The sequence below is a fragment of the Notechis scutatus genome, chromosome 3 (genome assembly GCF_049901735.1).
Source record: "Notechis scutatus isolate UNSWTSFEM ecotype Mainland chromosome 3, rNotScu1.2, whole genome shotgun sequence".
Classification (NCBI taxonomy): domain Eukaryota; kingdom Metazoa; phylum Chordata; class Lepidosauria; order Squamata; family Elapidae; genus Notechis; species Notechis scutatus.
In genome coordinates, this window is record NC_142011.1 from 122,387,880 (window position 1) to 122,413,758 (window position 25,879).

Consider the following 25,879-nt stretch of genomic DNA (forward strand, 5'->3'; position numbering starts at 1 on the left):
GCAGAGCTGCATTCCCAATTTGTTGTTTAGAATCACCAGCTTGCTGTAGATAGATATATGTGCCATTTTTGAGAAAAACAACAACTAATTTGCCATACAGTATTATGTTGAAGAAAAAGAGAATGAGCTCTATACTCAGCTTAGTTCCCCTTTGCAATCAAATTAATTATGCATTGTGTTTGGGTGATATAATCATGGGGACAAGGTGTTTTTAACATTGAGCAGCATAGGGCTGGCAGGAGATGTTCTTACTCAGACTGAACACAAACGGATTATTAGGAAAACTGTGGGAGTGATCAGAGCACATAGTTGCTGGGCTCTAGAGACAGAAATAAAAAATACTGTATAAAATGCCTATATATTTGATTAGTATAACTTAGTTATCTCATCCATTCTCATTCATAGGTTAATTGTGTTGTTTCAATTATAAATACTTAGATGCTTGGTCCTTACGTCAGGACACAAGAGGAGGAGGAGGAGGAGGAGGAGAAGGAGAAGGAGAAGGAGAAGGAGAAGGAAGACAAAGATATTAGTATGGACTGTGCTTGGATTGAGTTGGGGCAATCATCCAACCTTTGAGGATAGTTGGATGACTTGTGTATAGCCCAAAGATTTTCCTTATCGGCAAAACAGGTGATTGCTAATAGATGAGCCTCTTCTTGGCTCAACTCCTAACTAGTTACTTAATGGAGCCTGTCTGTCCATCTGCTATATTTACTGAGGATAGTAAAATACACCTGTGCTTCCATTTTGACACCACTGCACAGATGAATTTACTGGGAACTAGAAAGAAAATTTTGCATCACCAGATGCCTGAAACATTTATGAGATTGCTGCCAACTGGGTAGTTCTGCTTTAAGTTTCATTTCGGCCATACTGAAAGAAAATAAAGAGCTCCTGGTAGCCCTTTGTAAAACAATATATTTATATAATGTTGTGGGAGCAGGAAAGGATGATTATCCCAAGACAGCTGATCCTATCTGATTACTTTCTCTGACATGAGACCACAGTTGACTATGGATATGGAGGAAATGCTAGAAAAGCCTCTGATTGGTTCGATTAGAAAGCCCAGAGGAGGTGGACTGGAAGAATGTTCTCCCAATCTCTCCCCCTGCCCTTATGCCCAGTAAATCAAGTAAAAGAGAGTATGTAATCATTTTGGTATTATGTCTTAAGGGCAAAGAATGGAGATAATCGCTTCCTTAATCAGCCATCTATGTAGCTCTAACTACATTCAGTCTTCCCTGAAGATTTTATTTTGTGATTGCATGAAAGAAAAAAGAAAGTAAGATGGTGAACAGGAAATTGAAACTGTTATTGTACAGGAAATAACAGTACTCTGTCAAAATCTACAGGGGGGAAAAACATGTTCAAAGTTACAGTCAACATCTAATGTATCTGATCAGATAGTGAAAAGTGGAAAATTACAAGCATCATTACAATATCAATCCAAGGTAACCTTCTCTCCAAAAATAAATGTGTTCACATTAAATGAATGGGAGATTAAAGCTACAAAATACAGATACAAATGTGAGTCTATAATTATTTCATACACTGCAAGATCAATAGGTAGAAATTTTGGTTACAAACAATTGTAAAATACAATTTCTGATACCGGTATTTCTTCAGCTATCTGTTACTAATGCATACTGATATCGTCAGATGATGGAGTCTTGGTATTATTGTTGTTGTTGTTGTTTTATTGTTATTGTTATTAAAAATACTGTAGCTCAAGAAAATATTCGAGTCTTGAAGTTTAGTCCCATTATATCATCAGAGTTCAGACTTGCATATAAGCCTCTTTGTCTGTTATAAGTGCAGACATTAGATTTTTTTTGGGTGGGGGGATCAGAGCAATAAAGTACATACATCACAATCACTTTACACAGCTAATCCTGTTAGTGTAGTTGCATCACATCTGAACTGGTTAGAGTTATTGTGGTGGGTGGCCCAGATTTGATATCTTGATTATCAGTAATAAAGCTATTGCTATTATTTATCCCCCCCAATAAAAGCCTCCTAAATTCCTATTCCAAATGTAATCTAAAATTTTTGTTTAAAGAAATTATTAGAATAATGTGGAACCAAGGCAAGATTCCTACACATGGTTCCTTACAAGTATATTAATACTTGTTTGTAGTTTTTCCTATCCTGTGTATATTTATTTTAATGGATACTTCACCTTGGCAGAAAGTCCCTTCAGGTGAATCTTACAGATTTCTCTTCCAAAATTAGTCTTTCTCTCCCTCTCTCTTGTTCATCAGCCCCAATTTTTTTTTCTCAATGTAAGCGCACAAGGATGCTATGACTTTGATTCTTGACTGCTCTGAAGTCTGTGGTGTCTTTATCTGGAATTAATCCATCAGAGTTTAACATAATAATAGTGTTTGAAGAGACCTTGGAGGTGTTCTAGTCCAGTGGTCTCCAATCTTGGCAACTTTAAGACTTGTGGACTTCAACTCCCAGAATTCTCCAGCCAACAAAGCTGGCTGAGGAATTCTGGGAATTGAAGTCCACAAGTCTTAAAGTTGCCAAGGTTGGAGACCACTGATCTAGTCCAACTGCCTGCTCAAGCAGGAAATCCTATACCATTTCAGCCAAATGGTTGTCCAATCTCTTCTTCAAAACCTTCAGTTTTGGAGCACCCACAACTATATTTATTTATGAGTGGAAAAATCTTAATTCATACCAACCACTTTCTGTGGAAAGAAGGCATAAAATGCAATTTTGAAACAAGTATGTCTTTTTTATGCAAAACAAGTTGCTATTCATTGCCCTGCTGAATCAAAACTTGACACTTTGGATTTAATAGTTGAAAAGCTACATAAAGCTTGGATAGAGTTGTTTCTGAATATCTCTGATGTGCTTACTGTATTTACTGTCAGCATAATTAGATTATTCTCTTTTTCAGATTTTCTTATCCTGCATTTTTTTTATAAATAACTCAAGCAAACATTCCTAATATACCTCCCTCCTTCTATTTTCCCCAGAACAGCCTGTGAGGTGAGGTACCTATCAGATCTAAGGAATTCTTTCTTAACTGACTGCAGAAACACTATACAACATGCATTTCTGATTATGAATGGTGGCTATGTGTGTCTAGAAGACAGAAAGGAGATCTCAAATATGCTAAGATTTTTTTTTTCTCATTAAAATGCTGCCAATTTCAAATGGCATGAATGTTTGAAGATATGCTTCAACACTGTTGTTAATGCTGATCACTGTATCTTACAAATAGTAATACACACAAACACACACACACTTCAATTATTTATTATTTCAGAATTGTCAGTATTAATTTGAGAGCACAAGAGTTATTAAATTCCATTCGTAATCAGAAATGCATGTTGTGTAGTTTTTCTGAAATCAGTTAAGATGGAATTTCTTAGATCCACAGCTTTTCAACTGTTAAATCCAAAGTGTCAAGTTTTGATCCACCAAAAGTGGAGTGGAGTGGAGTGGAATGAAGTGGAATGGAATGGAATGGAATGGAATGGAACGGAACGGAACAGAACAAAATAGAATAGAATATAGCATTACCTTTCTTTTTGTCTATTTCCCATTTGTATTGACATACAAAGAGAATAGTATAATTTTTATAGCAATCTTATCAGGCACCTCATAAACTCAAACAATATCTGCAGTTCTGTTCTTCACTGTTGTCTGTCTAAAATGAAATTCTCTTCCAATCTAGATTGATGGTGGTGGAAAGCCCCCAGTGCCAGCTCTCTGACTCCAGCCACCTTGCATGATAGATGTTAATACTTTTCTTTAGTAATGCACTGTATATAAATCTTAGTATTGTTGATAGGAGGAATAAAAGTTTTATTTGTTAATAAAATATGATGTAGCCTTTGCCATACTCTACTCAACCACCATCCAGGAATAGACTGTGGGGTTTTTTTAAGAAATCAAGGGTAGCCCCAGGCTCTCTATAATTCTAATTGATGTAAATGAAGAAAATAATGAAAGCTTGTGTGTGCTGACCCTTTTATACAAGGTGGTTCACCTCAATTAATCAAAGAACCTTTACAGTAGCTGAAAGCATCTGGCCAGAGTTGAATTCTTCCTTTTTGGATGCTCAATTGGCAATGCTGACATACAAGATACTCTACAAAGATCTGGGGGAATGGTGGCCATAATTCTGTCATCTTTCTCTATCGTTTTTTTTTTTTTAATTTAAAGGGAAGAAAAGAATAAAAAAATAAAACAACTCCTGCCCCTAGGAGATTACAAATGGCTATCAGCATTCAGCATTTCACTCACAGGCAAGGAAGAATGAATAATATAACTGTGGAGAAAAATATGCAAAAAATAGTGTGACTAGATTTGGCAAAATTTGGTTTTGCACCCCAGATGATCAAGAAAGACAAAAGATAAGTGCAAAAAAGAAAAAAAAAAGAATTTTGTTGCCAGCGAATGATTGTTTGGAGCTTTGTATCCTGAATCTGGTGGTCCTAACTACAATCACCATCCTATAAATACCTGTTCCAAAATAAGTCACATAATATTTATTGGTGGCTTTGAAAAGGATAACTTTATATTATGCTTTTTTGTTATATTGGGTGAGCGCCTGATTTAAGACTCGGCTCTGGATTTATAACAAAGAGCTGTTCTTTTCTCGGTCTAAAAAGGAATCATGATGAGAGATGATGCTCCCTAGGAACCATCAGGTTTTTTTTCAGGTACCTATCTAGAAATCATGCATCTTGCTATGCTGCCCTTCCAGGGGGAAGATTTTAGAGATATATTTTTCTATATGTATGTATGTATGTGTGTATGTATATATATATATATATATATATATATATATATATATATATATATATATATATATATATATATATATATATATATATATATATGGATCTTTGTTATTCAGGTTTTCTCCGTGTAAATTTGGAAGTATCTTGGCGACATTTTCGAAATCTCATTCGTCATCTTCAGGCTTGTGTCTTCGGCTTTGTGCTTCTTGGAGTAATGTGAGCTTGCAGCTGCTTCTTCCTTTTAACTGCTAGTGGGGTGTGACTTGATTGGGTGGGGGCTTGGCTGTGTTCTGATTGGGTGGGGTGTATTCTCATTGGTTGGGGTTTGGCTGTGTTCTGATTGGTTGGGGGTAAGCCAACCCCCAACTAATCAGATCACAGCCAGGCCCCCAACCAATGAGAACACACCCCCACCCAATCAGAACACAGCCAAGCCCCACCCAATCAAGTCACACCCCCACTAGCAGTTAAAAGGAAGAAGCAGCTGCAAGCTCACATCACTCTGAGAAGCACAGAGCTGAAGACACAAGCCTGAAGATGATGAATGAGACTTCATCGAAACGTTGCCTAGATACTTCCAATCTTACGCGGGAGAAAACCCGAATAACCAAAGATATATATATGCCCCGACCAGGCACCCAGATGAAACCTAGCTTCCTAACTAATGATAGCCATCCATTTACCCGGAGCCAAGCTGCACTAAAGGCCTCCAATAAAGTAACACAATGTTGCCAGCCAATCAAGATACAAAAAGAGCCACAAAACAGACAGAAAATATTAGAAACACCAATCAAGCAGAACACAGCAAACTCCAAGACCAATAAACACAGACCAAGACTCCCAACCAATCAGGATGAAGAAAAAACCATTCTGGCACAGCAATGGGCTGCCCCAAATTTAAATCTGAAACCACTGTGAAAGTCTGACTCACAGACGAACACAATACAGAAGCCTGATGATGGCAGATGAGATTCTGCCGAAACATTGCTACAACTTTAAAAGCACAACTACCATGACGTGGGAAAATACCCGAACAAAGCTGAATGCCACATATATATATATGTGTGTGTGTGTGTGTGTGTGTGTGTGTGTGTGTGTGTGTGTGTGTATATATATATATATATATATATATATATATATATATATATATATATATATATATATATATATATATATGGATCTTTGGTTATTCGGGTTTTCTCCCGCGTAAGATTGGAAGTATCTAAGCAATGTTTCGATGAAGTCTCATTCATCATCTTCAGGCTTCTGTCTTCAGCTCTGTGCTTCTCAGAGTGATGTGAGCTTGCAGCTGCTTCTTCCTTTTAACTGCTAGTGGGTGTGTGACTTGATTGGTTGGGGGCTTGGCTGTGTTCTGATTGGGTGGGGGGTGTGTTCTCATTGATTGGGGGTTTGGCTGTGTTCTGATTGGTAGGGTGTTGGCCATGTTCTGATTAGCTGGAGGTGTGTTCTGTTCAGGTGGGGGCTTGGTTGTGCTCAGGTTGGTCTTAGTTACTGGGGGATTTGAGCTGGTGAGCTATGATCTTGCTGTTTGGCTTCGAGTTCGTGGTCGTGCTGCATCTTCATGGTAGGGGTCAGTTCGCTTTATGTATGGCTCAGAGGGGTTTGAAGTGGGTAGTGATGCAGCTGCAGTGCGGCTTCTGGTCTGTGGTCGTGTCTCATCTTCTGTGTGGGTGTGAGTCTGCTTTTTACGTGGAAGTGTGGTGGTGGCATCTTGTGTGGCCCTCGTGGGTGTGGGTCTGGTGTCATTCATCATGTTAGGCACTCGTCTGTTCATGAGGGCGGGTTTCCAAATGGCTGGTAAGCGGGAGGTGTCATCTCTTTTATTCATGCTGTGTGGGCGTTTTTCTATCTCTATGGCTTCTCTAATTATTCTGTTGTTGAAGTGTTCAGTTTTGGCGATAGTTCTGGTATTTTTAAAGTCAATCTCATGTCCTGTGGCTTTGAGGTGTTGGACCAGGGAAGAGGTCGGTTCTTCTTTTTGATTGAGTTCTTATGTTCTTCAACGCGTGCACTTATTCTTCTGTTAGTTTGTCCAATGTATGTGGTGGGGCAGGCGGTGCAAGGGATTTCGTATACTCCTTGGCTTTCTAACTCGATTTTGTCTTTAGGGTTTCTTAGGATGGTGGATATTTTTCTGTTTGTGCAGAATGCTGTTTTAATGTTGTGTTTTTGGAAGATCTTGCTGATTTTGTCTGTAGTGCCTTTTATATATGGGAGGAGGGCTTTGCCGTTCTCTTGTTCTTTGTCTTGGATTTTGGTTGGGGTTTCTTTTTGGATTAGGTATATATATATATATATATATATATATATATATATATATATATATATATATATATATATATATATATGTTTTCTTAAGTTTCGCGGTACTTACATGTATGGTGTTCGGCTTGGTTGGGTATTTTCCCACGTCATTGTAGTTGTTCTTTTAAAGTTGTAGCAACGTTTCAGCAGAATCTCATCTGCCATCATCAGGCTTCTGTATTGTGTCCGTCTGTGAGTCAGACTTTTACAGTAGTTTCAGATTTGAATTTGGGGCAGCCTATTGCTGTGCCAGAATGGTTTTTCTTCATCCTGATTGGTTGGGAGTCTTGGTCTGTGTTTATTGGTCTCGGAGTTTGCTGTGTTCTGCTTGATTGGTGTCTCTAATATCTCCACACCACAAGCCAGGCAAACACCTGGGCACAAACAGATCCCCCTGATACCTCCAGCTCAAACACATCCCAACCAGGCACCCAGATGAAACCCAGCTTCCTAACTAATGATAGCGCGTCCATTTACCCGAAGCCAAGCTGCACTAAAGGCCTCCATTAAAGCAACACAATGCTGCCAGCCAATCAAGATACAAAAAGAGCCAAAAAACAGACAGAAGATATTAGAGACACCAATCAAGCAGAACACAGCAAACTCCGAGACCAATAAACACAGACCAAGACTCCCAACCAATCAGGATGAAGAAAAAAACCATTCTGGCACAGCAATAGGCTGCCCCAAATTCAAATCTGAAACTACTGTAAAAGTCTGACTCACAGACGGACACAATACAGAAGCCTGATGATGGCAGATGAGATTCTGCTGAAACGTTGCTACAACTTTAAAAGAACAACTACAATGACGTGGGAAAATACCCGAACCAAGCCGAACACCATATATATATATATATATATATATATATATATATATATATATATATATATATATATATATATATATATATATATATATATATAATTTGTAAAACAATAAAAACTAACAAAAACTAATATGCAAAAGATGAACAAAGAAAAGAAAGGGGAAAGTACAGAAATCAAAGAAAAGAAAAAAGAATATGAAGAAGTTACTTCTGATTTTCTTTTACAGCAGGTATAAGTATAAATGTAAATTAACCTTATACTGTTTGGTCACAGCATTGTTTACATTTCTTCTGTAATGCATTTTTTTTCTAGTCAGCAAAACCATATATGATAATTTCTTTTTTTCTGTTTCTGAGATGTAGATAAGGGTTTTCCAAATGTAGATATTGTTCTAATTAAAGCAGTTGATATGGCCATCTCAACAAGCTCCATCATCTTCACCATTCATTCTTCCATCATTTCTGCTTTGTGTATGTAATAATCATCCTGCAGTTGTCATATATAAAAATGAAATTCCATGGATTTTTCAAGCTGCTTATTCATCAACCCTTGACATCTTGTCTTTCCAAGAAATGTTGCTAAGGAATCCATTTGTAACAGAATGTCTGTTTGGTCTTTCTTCTCAACCCTGAGCAATCTATTTATTTCATATATTTTCATTATAGTTTCTTTATTATGTTAAGAAAAACACCAGCTTTGGGAATTGAATATTTTATAATCAAAAAGCTACCCTGAAATCTATGGGAAATCAAATAGCAAAATACAGATTCAAGACATTAAATAAAAGTGAAATGTGAAAGTAAGTCACATCTGCTTTACTATGAAAATAGCCAAAAAAAGAATTTTCCAGAAAGTGGAGCTGGAAAAAGAACATTGCTCAGATGGAAAAATCTTTGGTAAAATTTGTAAGGGAGTTTCAGTTACATAAGAGGCTCTTATTTTGATTTGTGTCGTGTTAGAACCAGGTATAGTTACAAGATTTGAAATCAAGTTTCAGTTGTAATTTAACTTTTAGAATTTTGTCTATTAGTATATCTCTTTGTATCTTTTTTTTTTTTTTTGCTTTTTTACATGTTCACCAAGTCCACAAGTCCATCATAAACTTACAATGAGTAAAATGTCCCTTCATGTTGTTCACATTTCCAACAAATATTCAGGATATATTATAGATAATTTGTCTAGTGACAAGTACCAGCAATACATCATCTTATAAACATTCTTTTTAAAGCTTTTTAAAGCTAAAATATAATTTCATTCCTTTTAATCATGTATTTTCTCATTGATCTATCTGTATGTTACACCCAAACATTTTAGCCCATTTTATCATACATTTTTTTCATTTATGCTTCTTCTCTCTGATATCTTATATTTATTTGTACTCTTCCAAGAATCCCTCTTTATTTGTACCCCATCCAGAGTCTCTCTGAAAGTGCGATGTGTGATTTGATAAATTTGATAAATAAAAGAAATTTTAAAACTCAGCAAAGATTTATACATTTTAGCATTAACATGGTCATCATTAGCACACAATTCTATTTCAAACTCAATCTTATTTTCTTCAAAACTATAACATTTTATCCTACTTTAAATTTTTCATTCATCTCTAGATTTTCCAAGGATTTTCTTTATAATAGATATGGAGGGTACAAAAAGAGAGAGAGAAATTACTTTGTACCAATGGAAGAGCTGTTGTTCAATGTCATAGTTTAGACTCAGAATGCTTAATTTGGTCAAATTGAGGGCCTGAGGCTGAGCTTTGGAGAATCAGATGGTTATGGATTGGACCTTTGAGACCGACTAAGACATGTATAGTTCTGGGTGACAGGACTAACTAGACTACTGGAAGCATGGAGTACTTAGTTATGGAGGTACAGATTAAATGCCTATTAAATGCACTATTCTTAGACATATATACTCAACAAATATTGCATGTATGTATGCGTGGGCATGTGTGGTTGTGTGTGTGTTGATATTTATTCTACAGATTGCAATTAAGCTAAATCATTCACCTATTCATAGTCTCTTCTACTGCTTGTTTGTACACTACTCCTTACCCTATCTCAATAAATTTAGAAAAAGGATAAAAGAGTTTCAAACCAAGTCTAAATTCCAAAGGGACCTGTACCCAAACAAAAAATGGATTTGGAGGGGAGAGGTTCAACATTTCTGGTAAATCCTCCACCCCTTCTTCCTAATGTTATTTTAATATTACTTCAAGTTCCTAATAAATGAATTGTCCTCAATAATTCTTCCATGTATTTTTCTTGATAATGATCTATAATGAGTTATCTCTGACTTCTTCTGGAATATTTGTATTCTTCAATAGCCTGATATTTGTATTCTTCACCTGTAGCTTGATATTTTGTGGTAGTTTCTCATTCAAGAACTAACCAGGTTCAACCCTGTTTTGCCTTTTATGATCAGCGAGGATTGGTTAGAGGCTGCCACCTAGCTAGATATTTATATTAGTAACTGCAGTAACTTAAGATCTAACTGATATACAACATTTTACAATGAGAAAACCACAATCTTCTAATGCAACTTTGATGTGTTTCATAAGAATGTTAGATTAAATAACTTATGATTTGTACCAAAATCTATAATTAACTGTTCTGATTCACATCATCCCAAAATAAAAAAATAAAAAATCCTTCTGTTGTGGGTGTTGGGTGTGCACACGCCACCAATGTTACACCCATTGCTTGATCCTAGTGGAGAAAAGAAGCATAGTTTTAACATTATTTCAACAGTTTGAAAAAAAATACACCCCCCTGAGAGAGATTGTGCAAACTTTACAATTGGTTCTACATTTTCAACCCGTCTAGCAGCTTGCTTGTATTTTTCACAAAGGTGAAAGAATACAAGCTTCATTTTGCAAAAATGTTATAGTAGATAATAAGCTACTAGTTGCCATAAATATTGTCATTTAAATCGTATAGTATTTTAATGTGCTTTATTGAGTGGGGCTCTGTAAACTGTCATGTCACATTTCCTTTTTTCTATAATGAATTAAGTGCTGATGAGTTTTTCTGTCATCTGCTTTATGGTGAGTTCATCTGTCTAATGGCTGGGATTATGGAAATGATGGGAACGAAGGCTTGAGAGGAGCTGTTATTGGACACATTCCCCTCAAAGTGGCTCAGTGATTTATTTATTTGCTATTCATTTCAGCTTATATGCTGCTCCATTTCTGAAAACTCTGAGTGGCTTATGGTACGCTGACAAGTAGGATTAAAATTTACAATGAAGTCCACCCATAACAAATTACAACAGTCTGAGGTGCCACATTTCAGGGGTAATATGATCATATGTATTCAAACTCCTCCTGCTGATGTTGTAACTGCTTTGCAGAAACATAAGAAGGAGGGGATGCTCAGGATAAACAGAGTGAGGCTATTGGCAGGGGTAGGGTGTCACCAAGAAGGCTTGACTGTAAAATCCTGGGGAATGGTATTTTCTCAGTATGTGGGACTTGCAGCAAGTTTTTTATTCTGGATCTTACCAGGCAGGTAGATTTAATCAGAAAATACCCTCAGTGATAACTAGGCCCTGCTACATGTGTAACTTTGAAAATGCAAACAGAAGCTCACTGCAGCCAAGGCAGCTTCCATAGAAGCAGTATTACCAGGAAAAATCTTAATGTACGCATAATTTCACGCTGCACAACTGAAGCTTCCAAGCCATCTTCAAGAGAAGCCTAGAAGAACAAATTGCAGTAGTCCAGCCACAAATTGTCATGTACATGAGTGATTGTGTCCTCTTCCAAAAATGGCTGCAACTAATGTACAAGATGCAATTATGCAACATTTTCTCCACAGCTTCCATTTGTATCTCTTGGCGCTATGAGCCCATAAAGACCGCTATCAAGGAGATTGCAAAACATCCAAAGTCAAACATTGACTGTCTCTGGATTCATTTGTCTGCATAATCCACCACCTAGACAGTCTAAGAGTCTGACAGCCTCCATGTACTGGGTTAAGGCCTTCACTATGATGTTCAAAAAAAGTATGTTCCCATCATAAACTTACAATGGAATTTTGAAAAACACTGGGAGTTGGATTGTCAAACAATAGGAATAAAGACCTGAGTTTAGTCAAAATTGTAGGACGCCTCCCATCTACACTTATAAGATGTTACTCTGCTTTGATTCAAACAGCATGATAGAAATCTACTTCAAATTCTTTACCCAAAATTTATCCAGCAGATAAATAAGGAGATGTCTTAACAAACAAAGATTACAAAAAGGAAGCTAGTCTTATTTTTGCAGGAGCCAATTCCACTAATGGGAGGCAGTAATTGTAATATTGTTCCCCTCGGAGCAAACAATTGTGCAGATATTTATGTCCCAAAATAGGTAAGACTTTATAATTTATTAGTACTGCCTATTGACAAAAGCACTCCACCCCACCCCAGCAACCTGTTTCCTTTTTTTTTTGGAACAATTTTGCCTCTTAGTGCCAAACTTTTGTTTTTCCAATTTCATATAACCTCATATTGATTTATATTTCTAATCATTCCATTTATATCAGGTATGTTGATGATTCTGTGTTATTCACTCTATATTTTTATTTATTTGTTTGTTTATCAAACATGCATACTGTCCACCTCGCCAAAGGCAATTCTAGGCAGTTTATGGACTTGAAAAAAATACAGAATAAAGCAATAAATAAAGATCTTAATTTTTAAAAAATAAAATAAAATAAAAAGGAGGGAAAGGGGAGGAGCAAAGTGGGCATGGAGAGGAGGTGGGGTGTTTTCTACTCTATTAGCCACCTCCAACATGCTACACTCCTATTAGGCCCCAAGCTAGCTGCCACAGCCATGTCTTCAAGTCCTTTCAGAAGGCCAAAAGAGTGGGAGCAGATCTGACCTCGGAGGACAAGATGTGCCAAAGGGCGGGAGCCACAGTAGAAAAGGCTCTTCTTCTGAACCCCATCAGCCAAAATTCCTATCTGGTTTGCTAATAACTGTATCCCTGAAAACACATATTTTACATTTCTATCTTTTTTATTTGTTTGCATTGATAAAGCACAAGAAATAAACTCAAAATGGAATCCAAAAAGTAGGGAATGGCTAGTCATTTATTGCAAGCAATAATTTTCATGACTGACATTTACTTTATTGGGTCATTCAATTGTTTTGTTCATTTTTTTTCTTTTTTCTTTGTACCAGAGGTGGTATTCAGCAGGTTCTGACCAGTTCTGGAGAACCGGTAGAGGAAATTTTGAGTAGTTCGGAGAACTGGCAGCAGAAATTTTGTGTAGTTTGGAATACCACCTCTGTCTGGCCCCACCTCATCTATTCTCTGCCTCCCGAGTCCCAGCTGATCGGCCAGGTCTTCTTTTGTTGCCCTGCACAGGAGAATGGAGCTGGAAAGCAGGTTAGTGGAGTGGGGAGGGAATGGGATTTTGCAGTAACCTTCCCCTGCCATGCCCACCAAGCCACGCCCACAGAACAGGTAATAAGAATTTTTGAATCCCACCCCTAGTTTGTACTATCACATATAGTAATAGGAATAAAAATTAGAGAGTCACCTTATTGGGCATATAAATTTTATAAACAAATAAAGCTTGATCATCCCTCTTCTGTTTTTCTCAAATGTTTAAGACATGCTTCATTCCAGAGCCCCAGTTACAAGAAAATAAAACATATACCAACCCTCTGAAGTATTTATGGGGATGGGCTCAAAAAATAAAAGTCAATATGGCCATGAAATTGAAACCCTGACTACAAAAGGCCTATGGAAAGATAGTGGGACCTCTATCATTTCATTGTGGATGTCATTTTGAGCATTTTTAACACACACACACACACACACACACACACACACACCAAGTCAGTTTAATAACCACAACCAGCAACCACTATTTATTTATATATAACCAGCAAGGTCTTCTCACACTCAAATGAATGGCCAATGATAAAGATGGGTGAATGAAAATTAACCACTCGTGACTCTTGACATTTCTTTCATAATGTAGGAAAACTGAGCTAACAGATGTCATTCTTGTTAGTGTTTCATTCATTATAAACCAGATGCATAACTGCTTACCATTCACATGTTATAGATAGGAAAAGCAGAGAGAGGCTTCTTTAAGGCTAACAGCAGGATTTCAAATAGCAGATTTGAACGGGGGCATTCCTAACACTTGGCTCTTAAATGCTAGCCTAAATTATATGTGTAGACCCATCAAATTACTGAAAATGATTATATATATATTCTTTACTTTACTTTATATTCTATTCTTTATTTTTACTTTGCTCCCATTTGTTGGAAAGAGCAACAAACCAATTACACTGAGTGGATCCTATACCAAGCCAGCAATCTTGTGCAAGTTTACTAAGGAGTAAATTCCACCAATCCCAACCTTTGAATACAGATACAGAGGCTCAAACTTCGAACTTCTTTAATGAGAAAGAACTGTCAAGTTTCTGTTGATTGACAGCTGAAATTCGGGGGAGGGAATTAAAATAATGACTTGGGAAAACAAGCCATTTCTAGTGTGGAATCCAAAATCATGTTGAGCAAAAAGAAATGCAAAGAGTTTCACCAGGGTGCCAATGCTAATCATGTCAAGATCATTTGCTTTTTGCATCTGTAGCAATAACAAAAAAGGGGGAAAATGAGAAGAGAAGATGGAAGAGAAGTCCTGGGAAGCAGCAGCTGCTGCTGTTGCTAGTCCCCGCTGAGTCCTGAGCCTTGGTGTCTCTGCCGGAAGGCACAGCAATCTGTTGACATCTTCAGCTCTTTACTACTCCAAGACACTCTGCTGTATCAAAGACAACCATCATCTGGATGAGTGAATGAAAATCAGCACCAGTAGTGTGAAGAAGTGGGACAAACACACCAAGCAGATGGCTGGAGGCCTGTTCTTTCCTGTTCTTGGAGCTGTTTACATTCTTAAGTGACTAATTTTGACATGTTCTACCACTAATGAAGTTTTTTTGGTGTGACCCAATAAACAGCAAGCAATGCATGCTGGGACCATTGTAATTTGGCTTTGGAGGCCCATTGCTATCTCAGCTCTACAAGTAGTCAATTAAAATTTTCTGAGCTTGACTAATCATTGTCAGGGAGCCACTAAAGCTTTGTCTCAAAAAAAGCAATTCTTCTCCCTTTGGTTGGTGTGTTTGTTTATTTTTAGAAGACCATTAATGAAGCTGAGGAGGAAATACTTGAAAAATCAAATATGATATCAAAGAAATTGCATTTCTCTCCATCACCCATTTCTATTTAGTAATTATCAGCTAGACCCTGAGGTCTTCATTTCAAATGAATTTGTCCGATGCCTCTAAAACAAAGGAAGGGAGAAATGAAACAGGGGACTCATGTTGGCTCAGCAGGCAGATGCCTATGAGAATGGATATTGAAATAGGGCTTTAGGCTCAAGCTGTATCTGAGTGATGGGAGAACATTAGTCTTAGTCTCTCTTCTTCACTGGTTTTATGCCACCTTTCTTTCCTTTGGAGTCAGCTTCCTTAGGATCTTCATCTTTCAGAGAGCCTTTGCTTTCATAAATTCTGCCCCTAATGGATAGCCACATGGAAGATTCTTGGGGATAGAATTCATCTCTCATTATATTCAACCTAGCTAGAACAAATTGAAGGAAATGCCATTAGAGGTACTTGGTGGCCATTTGTAGTGCAACAACCTTTACTCAGTATAGACAAAGCTTCATTCTGCTCTTAGAGGGAGATTTTCAAATGGGTATCCAGATATATTCTGTTCAGTGTATATTTACAAACTATATATTTCTATATATAATTAAAAGACATCCTTACACCAGAAAAGCCCATGACAAAATATAGGATCCCTAAGTCTTATGGCAACAATATTTAAGCTTTTGATTGAACAAATAGAAAGAATTAAAAGTCGACATCAGAATAGTTATTTTATTGCTTAATGTAGATATCTGTTTACAACTGTGATAAGGCAATGGCTAAATGCCTATGTTATGCTAAACCAGGGGTCTTCAAACTTGACAGCTTTAAGATTTGTGGACTTCAACTCCCAGAATTCCTCCTCCAGTCATGTTAGCTCAGGAATTCTGGGAGTTGAAGTCCACAAGTCTTACACTTGCCAAGTTTGAAGACCTTTGTGCTAAACCATGAAAATGCCAATCCGGTGCAAACAGATTTATCAGTTTTCTAACATTATTTTTTTAATCTTTATTTTTTTTATTCTCTCCAATGATACAGTAAGAAAGTTTCAAAATCCACTTAAACTGTTAAATGCTGACATCAGTGACACCTGACCCATCCATGAAGGTCCTCTTACTGGTAGCGCCCCCATTTCATGGGGTAAGTGAGGTTGAAGCCAGAAAGTATTGCTTTTCCATCATGGCATGAATATTGTGGAATAATTTTCCATCCCACCCCTAAAAATAGCCTGGCTTCTTCAGTGACAGCTTTCTTGAAGTTGAACTTTTCAAGAAGTCCTGACTGGAATATTGTTCCACATTAGTAACTATATTGTAATTTTTATTTTGGGGCTAGGTTCTTTATGGTCCTGTAGTATGTTATAATATTATTTGGGCTGTGGGTTGTATTTAAATTATTCTGTGTTATAAGCCATCATGATTTTGATAAGATTAGGCAGCATATAAATAGTGATAATTTTTGAATTGCTAGCAAATCAATACCGGTATTTGATAAAAAATATTATCTTAAAAGATGTAGTAGATGCTCTTTTTTCAGATAATGTAATATGAATACAACACATAATCAATATACTTTTTAACAGGTAAAACCATAAGATTGTTTTATACGTCTGCCTATATATCAGTGAAAGAATCTGGGATACTTAAATGGACCAGTCCAACATATTGGAAATCAGCTTTCTATTTTGCTAAACGCACACAAGCACACACACACACACACAAACATATGAACACAAAAAAATACAAGGACCGTTGTTCTTTTATTTTGACTTGAATTATTCTAGTCTGCCTTTCAGTCTGCTGCTTATGGATTGCACATAGCACACTAATTCAATTGAATCCACTCTTATTGTTCTTTATTAAAGTAATGTATTGTTGCAGCATGGGTGAATATTCTGAAGTCCTCAAGAGTTCTGAAGTAATGCAGAGAATTCATATATTTTGTTTCAGAAAATCAGAGAAATAATTAGAGTGTGGATATCACTGCCCTCTACTGTAAAGAAACACGGACCTGCTCATGGCAACTCACAATCCAGTCATAAGCAGATACGTATATTTTAAGCAAAGAAAAAAAACTATACCAGTTTTTCTTGTAAGAGGAATTGTGTCATACATGCTATGTCTCCTGCCTTAGTTTCAGACAAGATATTTATCTTCTTAAAAACATGAAGTCTGGGTCAGAATCTTCTGTACTTTCTGAAGCTATGCTTATATTCCTGTTTAATAAATATGCACTAAATCCTTTAAGTCCGTGATAGCAAACCTTTTTGTTGTGGTGTGCCGAAAGCACATGCATGCCGGCACCCACAATGCAATGAACCCCCCCTGCGTAACAACCCCATCCCCTTACCTGCACTGTGTATGTGCACACCTCCCAGATGATTTGAGGCCCATTTGAGGCCTTTTTCGCCCTCCCGGAGGCTTGAGGAAAACCTCTGCAGTCACAGGAGGCCGAAAAATGGGTCTTCTGGAAATACCAGAAGTGTCCGTTTTCATCCTTGGGAGGGCCTTTTGAGCCCGGGGGAGGCCGTTTTTGCCCTCCTGGGGGGTCGAGGGAAGCCTCTGTAGCCTTTGGAGGCCAAAAAAACGGCCCTGTTTTGGCACTTCCAGTATTTCTGGAAGGCCTGTATTTTGGCTTCCGGAGGCTGCAGAGGCTTCCCTTGAGCTTCCGGGAGGGTGAAAAAGGCCTCAAATGGGCCAAATATCAGCTGGGAGGTGCACGTATGTGCAGGTAAGTTTGGCTGAGGCTCGCGTGCCCACACAAATGGCTCTGCGTGCCACCTGTGGCAATGTACCATAGGTTCACCATCACGGCATTAAGTGCTATTCCAAAGAAGGGGTTAAAGCAAAAACAGAATATAATTCTATCTTGCAAAAGATATTAAGAGATTCCCTTACACACAAGGATGATCAAACTGTTTAGACACTATAATGAGATCTTCTACCATGGTGACAACTTCTTCCTCTAAATGGTCAAACCATTAGAGGAATCATTAAATCTTGTGACATTTCAGAATTTGGACTTGATCCAAAGATCATATCCAATGTAATCTCGCCCTTGTGGAAAGCTGGATGGAAATCCTCATCCCTCGTCACTATCTGTCCATTGCTTCCTTCAAGAGAAGATGCAGTTCCAATGCCCCGTATGTGCCATTGCATGCAACTAAGCATGCAGTGCTTCATTCACTTCGTGCATTACCACATTAAGAAAGATGCAAAACATATAAATAGACCAGAGAATTATAAGTCTTCCCTGACAGGAGAGTACATGGAGTGACTTCCATTTTGCTTGTCCTTCCTCCTAAAAGAGAAAGATAGCCCTCATTTCTTCTTGAAGATAAAAGTAGGAGGGTTGGTTGAAATGAAAAGGATAAGCAGGGAGTTGGGAAGAAGGAGGTCTGCTTAAAATCCTGGAAGGTTGGCTGGGCCAGCTGTCAGTCTGATTTTGATAGATAGGACAAATAGATAGATTTGATAGATATGACAGATTTCTCATTCCCTGCAGTACTATGAATGTTTGTGTGGTGCTAGTAGCACTAGTCAGGAATTCAACCCAAGGAATTTAGAATTGCATGAAAATCATAACTGAGCCATTTTCTATTCTTAATGACATTGGATCTCACCTCTATTCATTGGAGAGGGAGAGGAGAAATTGGTCCCAACCACTTTATTCTTAACACGTAGTATATTCTCTTGTATATTCTGTGTATGTACATACACTTACACACTCTGGGGGGGGGGACTTACACCCATATATACAGTGTGTATATGTGTGTGTAAGTGTGTGTGAATACATATACACACACATTATTAATTTGAAGCAAATGAACAGCATGGGAATATTGTAGCACAATACGTACAATACGCAGATTTTTCCTGCCCTTGTCAACATAATTAGACCTACAATTCATTCCTCACTAGCAATATTTTTCTTAGATTCTTAGTTTGGTTTGAGTATAAAGGTACTCAAGATTTTCTTTGAGTATTGGAGATGAGGAATTTTACCTAACACAATCCCAATTTCTCTGAAAATATTGAACAGTTTTTTTGTGTAATAAAACTAAGCTGCAGACACTTTGTCTGAAAAGTGTTATTTGAGAAAATTGGGCTGAGCTCTAATTATTTCCCTGCAGCCACTCCTTAGTTCAGAGGTCTCCAAACTTGGCAACTTTAAGATTTTAAGACTTTAAGCTATGCTGGCTGGAGAATTCTGGGAGTTGAAGTCCACAAGTCTTAAAGTTGCCAAGTTTGGGGACCCCTGCCTTAGTTCATCAAGTTCCTAGCTAGCTAGATTTCTTGCTATGTGTCATTCTTTTTTTTTGTAAGTTTTATTTGAGTTTTCACAAAAAGAAAAGAAATACAAGTAAAACATCTTTTTTGAAAGCAGCATAATCCCGGGTTACATCTCTTAGTACAGACACAAATTCAGGTTCATGCTCATTTTTATATTCCATTCCATATCTTATTACATTTTCTACATAGCTTCTCCCCTCTTTTAACTTTCTTAATTTTATTTTATTTGTTTCATCTCAATTCAAATAATTGTACTTATATTCTTTGTCTGTCCTGTTTCAACTGTCTGCTATCTTTTCTCATTAAACAAAATTTCTCCTGTAATCACTGATTGGAGTATGACGCCTTATATCTTTCCCCTAAAATTATAACACTTAATATAATACATAACTTCCATTCGGATTCTGCTTGCTACATTCTAAAACTACACACTGTATTCTTGAAGAAAGAAAAAAACATAAATATATAATATAATTAAAACAACAATCCATTCCAATTCAATTCTATCATTAATATTAATATTCATTTAAATCTTAACATTTTGCACATTACTTTTCAAATAAATATCATACTTCTATGGGAACAATTATAAACTTTCCATAGTTAATCCCCCCCCTTCACTTGTATTTTATAAAACATTGACTAATTAAAATGTTCCCGTTCCTTCCTAATTCAATTTTCTCATTTATTTCATTTCATTTATTTTATTCACAAACATTTCACCAAACCACACCAACTACTTTATCCCTCTTTTTAATCATGTTGTTTCCAATTTTCTAAAATTATTTCTATTACAAATATAACAATACAATCTTATGTACCTTCACAGATTTTCACCCATTATCTCTAAATAGGTCCTGTTTCTTTACATCTTGCTCCAAACCTTTGTAACTTCTTTTCCTTTCCTTCTTCCCTCTCTTCTTCTCTCTCTCCTTTTTACTCCCCTGTCTCTCCACCTCCATTTCCCTCTTCTGTATTCCCCTTTTCTGTTGCTTTCCAACATTATATCCACTTTTCAAATTATTTTTCCCTTCTTTGGCTGTTTTTTTTAGTCTTAAATTCTCCATTCTCTTTCCCCCCTTTCCCCTTTCTTCCCCACATAGAGTTACTTGATTTCTTGCTATGTGTCATTCTTATTAGCTGTGGACAACAGTCATTCACCTTGATTGTTAGTAAGATGCTACCAAAAGACAAGTTCCTGATATAACTTATCTTGACATTTAACTTACACTCAGCTATTTTATGCCTATGATGTTAAAATGGAGTGTTGTCATTTTGAGTATTAAAATGGTTTTCATTGTAATGTACTAGAGCAAAAGTGTAAACAAGTGGTACTGTATGAGAAAAAAAAATATCCATATTTATAGAAGCACCATGACCACTTTCTTCCACAATGGATATTTGCCAATCCACAAAGCAAAGGGGAGATAATCTTCTGGGTGCAGGTGCAGTTTTGTAGTTTTGCCAGCAAAAATATCACATGATTTCTAAAGGTAGACTGACGTTGTTTTAATCCTGTGGTAACATGCCATTTCTTTTCAAAATATTGGAGATATTATTGTTGCTTAAATTCAAAAGTGAAGCTGAGCAAGGAGAAGACAGATGATCAAACAGCATTATAAGTATACTTGTAACTACTATAAGAATAATTATGACCTTAATTTTATTATCTGGTATGTCAGTCCCACTAGGTAGACCACACCAGGAAACTAATTATGACTAAAACAAAGGAAAAACCTTCATTCTCTCTTGAAATATTTACAAAATGGTTGTCGGATCAGGAAACCAACACTGTAGGAGGGACAAAACTACTTTTATTAAGAATGGCTACTATAACAGAAACTTGCAGGTCTGGTTGTGCTAAACCTCCTCCCCCTTACTGTAATCCAGTGAATCAGGGGAGGGGCTGCCTGAGCTGCTTTTGAATGTTATCTCATTATTCTGGACTTTAAAAATGTTTGGTTCCTTTTGCTCAAGTAACATTTCTTACACATTTCCATCAAGGCTATATTCCTTATTCTCTACAAGTGCGAGGGGGCAGGAGAAGGAAACATAAGCCATCATCCCAAACAGCACCCATCAATTCCCGAATTGAAGTAAAAAAAAAATTAAATATTTTGTATTCCCCCACCACCACAACTTAGGCCTACATAAAGGCACGAAATGCTAAAACAGCTATTAACCTATTTCTGTATCTGTAAGTTTGGACGGTTAATGAAAAGTCAACTCAATGTGGATATGATAGAAAAAATAATGCTTTATTGAAACTTTACCCAATTTCTTTTTTAACCACGGTTGTCCAATGTGGTGGGAAAAAATTGCTTCCTGCAAGAAAAAGAAAATATCATTTTGGCAAATACATAAAAGTGTCCTAAATATGACTCATGCTCTAAGTCAGATGGAATCAACTGCTGAGATGGGTTACATAGTCAGCTCATTGAACTATTTCACACACATATTCTGACAGACTTCTAGGCAAAAGTTTACACAAGTCCTGCTACTGTTATTAATAAAACAATCATTCTGAGAGGTTGCCAGATTCCAGCATAATTCCTGGTCTTCAAAAATATTTTTTGCTAAAACAGTAAAACTTCTACATAAAACAACGATGTATAAAAACCATAAACTTCCCAGCCTCCATTAATTGTCAATCTGTGGCCAAAAAAAGAAAACAGGTCTAGCCTGTGGCATTAAAAGCCTTTGTACATTCTATTATAGAAGGACAGAGCTATAGATTTGAATTCTTAAAATGAACTGTTTGCTAAAATACCTTAACCTAATCACTTGGTCCTCCTTCCCATTATCACCGTTATTTGAAATATGTAACTTTTCAAGTAGTCCTCATCTTATAACAGTTTGTTTAGTGACCATTCAATGTTACAATGGCACAGAAAAAAGTGACTGATGACCATTTTTCACACTTAGAACCATTGCACTACCCCTTGGTCACCTGATCAAAATTCAGATGCTTTGCAACTGCTTCATATTTATGCAGCATCCTGGAGTCATGTGATCAGCTTTTGCAATCTTCTGAGTCAATGGAGAAGCCAGATTCACTTAACAATCATGTTATTAACATAACAACTGCAGTGATTCACTTAATAACTGTGGCAAGAAAGGTCGTAAAATGAGGCAAAACTCACTTAACAAATGTTTCACTTAGCAACATAAATTTAGGGTTTAATTGTGGTCTTAAGTCAAGGACTACTTGTATTTCTTAAAAGGCAAGCAAAATAAATTTTCTAAGCAACAATCTAGGAGCCACAAAACAAGGGTGATTAAAATGAAGTGATTTATACTGATCTGTACATCATCTCTGATTAATATCTTTCATAGGATGGACCATGTAAACATAATTGGCCCTGAAATTTTCCTGCAAGCAAAATCTCAGGAATTTCTGTGGGTAATGAATACAATTGTTCTGAAGGCTGAATTTCCTCCTGATACTTCCATCTAATTCTGTCCCAAGCTTTTACCAGTGGTAGAACTAAAAGGGAATTCCTTTACAATGCTTAGGAGAAGTCTAAAGATCTGCAGAATGTGAAACCACTCGGATGGAAAGTCAGTAGACACCAAACATAATAAATATAATTCTTTCTCTCATCACTGCCAGAAACAAAATCCACATCCTTGTAGGAGAAGCTGTGAATGTTTAAATTTTACTTTTCAAAAAACAACAACAAGAGTAAAACTGCCAAGGGTCAGCTAAAATTGCTCCACGGGCTGCCTGTGTGATAAAGGGTGCCAGCTGGCTCTCCTTAATCTCCTTGAAGTTTGGAGCCCCCCAAATTCCATCTAGTGACTTGGAGTCAATCTAGCCAGCGCTGCATTACTTTTTCTCCTTGAAGGCATTCTTCACATGTTGTTCCTGAAAACCTGCTGTGGCTCTTATTGTACAGTCTCTAATCTGCCTCTCCTTGTAACCTCCTCTGTATGTCATAGTGTTTTGTGTATATAATTACATAGTTCTAAAGTAAGACAAATTGAAATGTCTATTATGGAAACATCCAGTTGTAACTCTCCTAAACAATAAGCTATGTGTAGGAAGCTGTACAGAAAGAACACGCTTAATAACCTAGAGGCTGGGTGCAGTTTCATGGTGCTTCAAAGCAGTTCCTATTTTAAATCTTAGTACCGCTTGAAGCTAACAACTGACTTTATTACTGTTCCAAATAAAAACAAAACAGTGAAAAGAGGCTCTGTTTTTAATAGGCTTTTCTGAAAGACTGCCAGCATTTATAGAATGAATATATTATAGAAATTGTGCCATCTGTTGTATAACAAGTACATATTGGCAGAAGACATTTCTGCAAGGGGAAAAAATGCAAGGGTTAATAGGGAAGTTACCCCAGTTGGAGCTTGTCTGACATTGAGATCCAAATTTCAACCCAGCCTAAATCAACCCAGCAACTTATGAGCTGGCTATCATTGGATGACCATGACAGCAGTTGTCCACAGTTAATAATCACAGACTGCCCAGTGGATTCCCCCTTTGAAGTCTCCAATTGATACAGTGTTTCTATCCACCATGTCTACTACTTCTTCACTCACTATCTTCAGTCTCTGGCTTCTCCTTAAGAAGAAAAGGAGGAAGTCATTGGGACTTGCCTTCTCTGCAACATGTTTGGCTTTGTGCTCAAGTGCCAAGAAGGCAGCAAATGCTGATAATTAAGGATGAGGGGATAGTAGGGAAAAGGATTCTCCTTCCGTGCTTATAAGGCAGCAGCTCATACAATCAACTAGCAGCCTCTCAGCAAGTGGTTCATGGCATACTGTATAAATTAGTCCTTAGGGTTCCCACTTCTCTAGTTAAAGTCACCCAATAATGATGAATGTCTTAAGTGCCCTGTAAATAAAGTCTAGTGTCTCTAGAGTCTGAGTGATGAAGTAGCAGTGGCATTGTTGAGCAGGTTACTGTTGGGTGACCTGTTGTACATGCCTGTTGCTGTTAGTTCCGACAGCTGCTGCTACAGTGCCTCAAATAGCCCTGAATACATAGTTACTGGCTGGCAAGGCTATGTCAACTGAACCTAAGTTATGCTAACATTTGAAGAAACATAATGTGTCACCTGTCATTGCAGAGGTCTCTCGGTGTTGCTCAAGGTCTTGGTGCTTAATAAAAAGGATTCTTCATCCAGATATCATACTCTGAGGTCTGATTTTAATGTTCCACACATATACATAGTCATTCACCCTATCAGCAGTGATGGGGAAAGAGAGCCTCTCTTCACAATTGTTTGGAAAGGAAAATGGGCAAATGATAACGCACATGCTAATTTGACACCGGGTGCCCTCTTTAGGGACAAAAAGTTTTTAAATGATGTTGTCACTGAAATATAATGGCTGGCTTCAAAATGAAGGTTCATTTGGGACACTGAGGTGATTAGATGTTAACTTAGATTTTATTTACATTATTTGTCTATGTTCTCATTGTTCACATAGCAACAGACACCTGGGTATTGTACCTGAAACCTGGCCTGGCTATTTCTTTCTTTTTTTTTCTTAAATATTTAAAACTTTTCTTTGTGTGGCCCCATGAAAGTATGACTTGAAGCATCCTATCTTAGTGCTGTTTCTTGGCTTTCTGTTTTCCAACACTTCTTATCTGACCCTTTTTAATGCAAATAATATGTTGTATCACGAAGCAATGACCTTCCACCAAATATTATAGATGAACTTTCTTGAACATCTTCAACCAAAGTTTCTGTTCTTTTTCCACTCATATTTAGAATAACAAAAGAGGTAGAATGTTATTGTTTAGAAGATGTGCTTTATAGCACTGCACCCACAGACATTTATGGAGTTGGTAGTGTTCCTCAAACCTACTGGATTCTTTGTTAGATTGTTACTCTTTGCCTTGATGGACCCAAGAAGCTTTCTCGCCATCATTCCTTGCCTACATTCTCCCATACTTTTGTTGCCTACAAACCAGACACCAGACTGAGGTATTTAAAATTTGGTTATTGGATTAGCAAACAATCAAATATTTGAGATTTGGCCATGTGCATCCAAGTATGAGGAAGAATCATCTATGGGGGCTCACTGATTCCCAGAGTCTATCCACATAGATTTATTATGTGTTATATTCAGACTATGCTTTTGGAATGTTTAGCTTCAGGATAGAGTGCCACAAGAGATAGTTACATATATTTGCCAGCAGCTCATTTTCCCAGCAAGTGTCATAAATTAAAAGACCATTGGATTGATAGATAACTGTAGTTTAGAGCAATGTTTCCTGCCTGCTGAATGTACAGCTGCTACTAGAGTAAATGCAGAGGTCACCCTGGTTTCTTCCCCGTGGCTTTTCCAGGTGTTGCAGCCTCTGTAGCATCTGGAAAAAGACAGCACTTTTCCTCAAGTCACCAATAGTTCTATAGGAGCAGAAAATTCCTATTATATCTTATTCCCCTGTAACAAAAAAAAATGCAAAGAAAAAAATCATAGCCTCAAAGATCCTCTAGAGTAAAATTAAAAAAGAAACCAAAATATTGGTGCTATAAAATAT

The 25,879-nt window shown here is 37.1% G+C and overlaps 1 long non-coding RNA gene across 1 annotated transcript in view; it reads left to right on the forward strand.

Annotated features, from left to right (window-relative positions):
- Positions 1–25,879, forward strand: part of LOC148131388 (uncharacterized) — a 79,218-nt gene that overhangs the window by 22,948 nt on the left and 30,391 nt on the right. Inside the window, exon 2 of the long non-coding RNA XR_015748769.1 lies at positions 22,711–22,773. This is a non-coding gene — a long non-coding RNA (uncharacterized LOC148131388). The remainder of the gene's footprint in view (positions 1–22,710; positions 22,774–25,879) is intronic.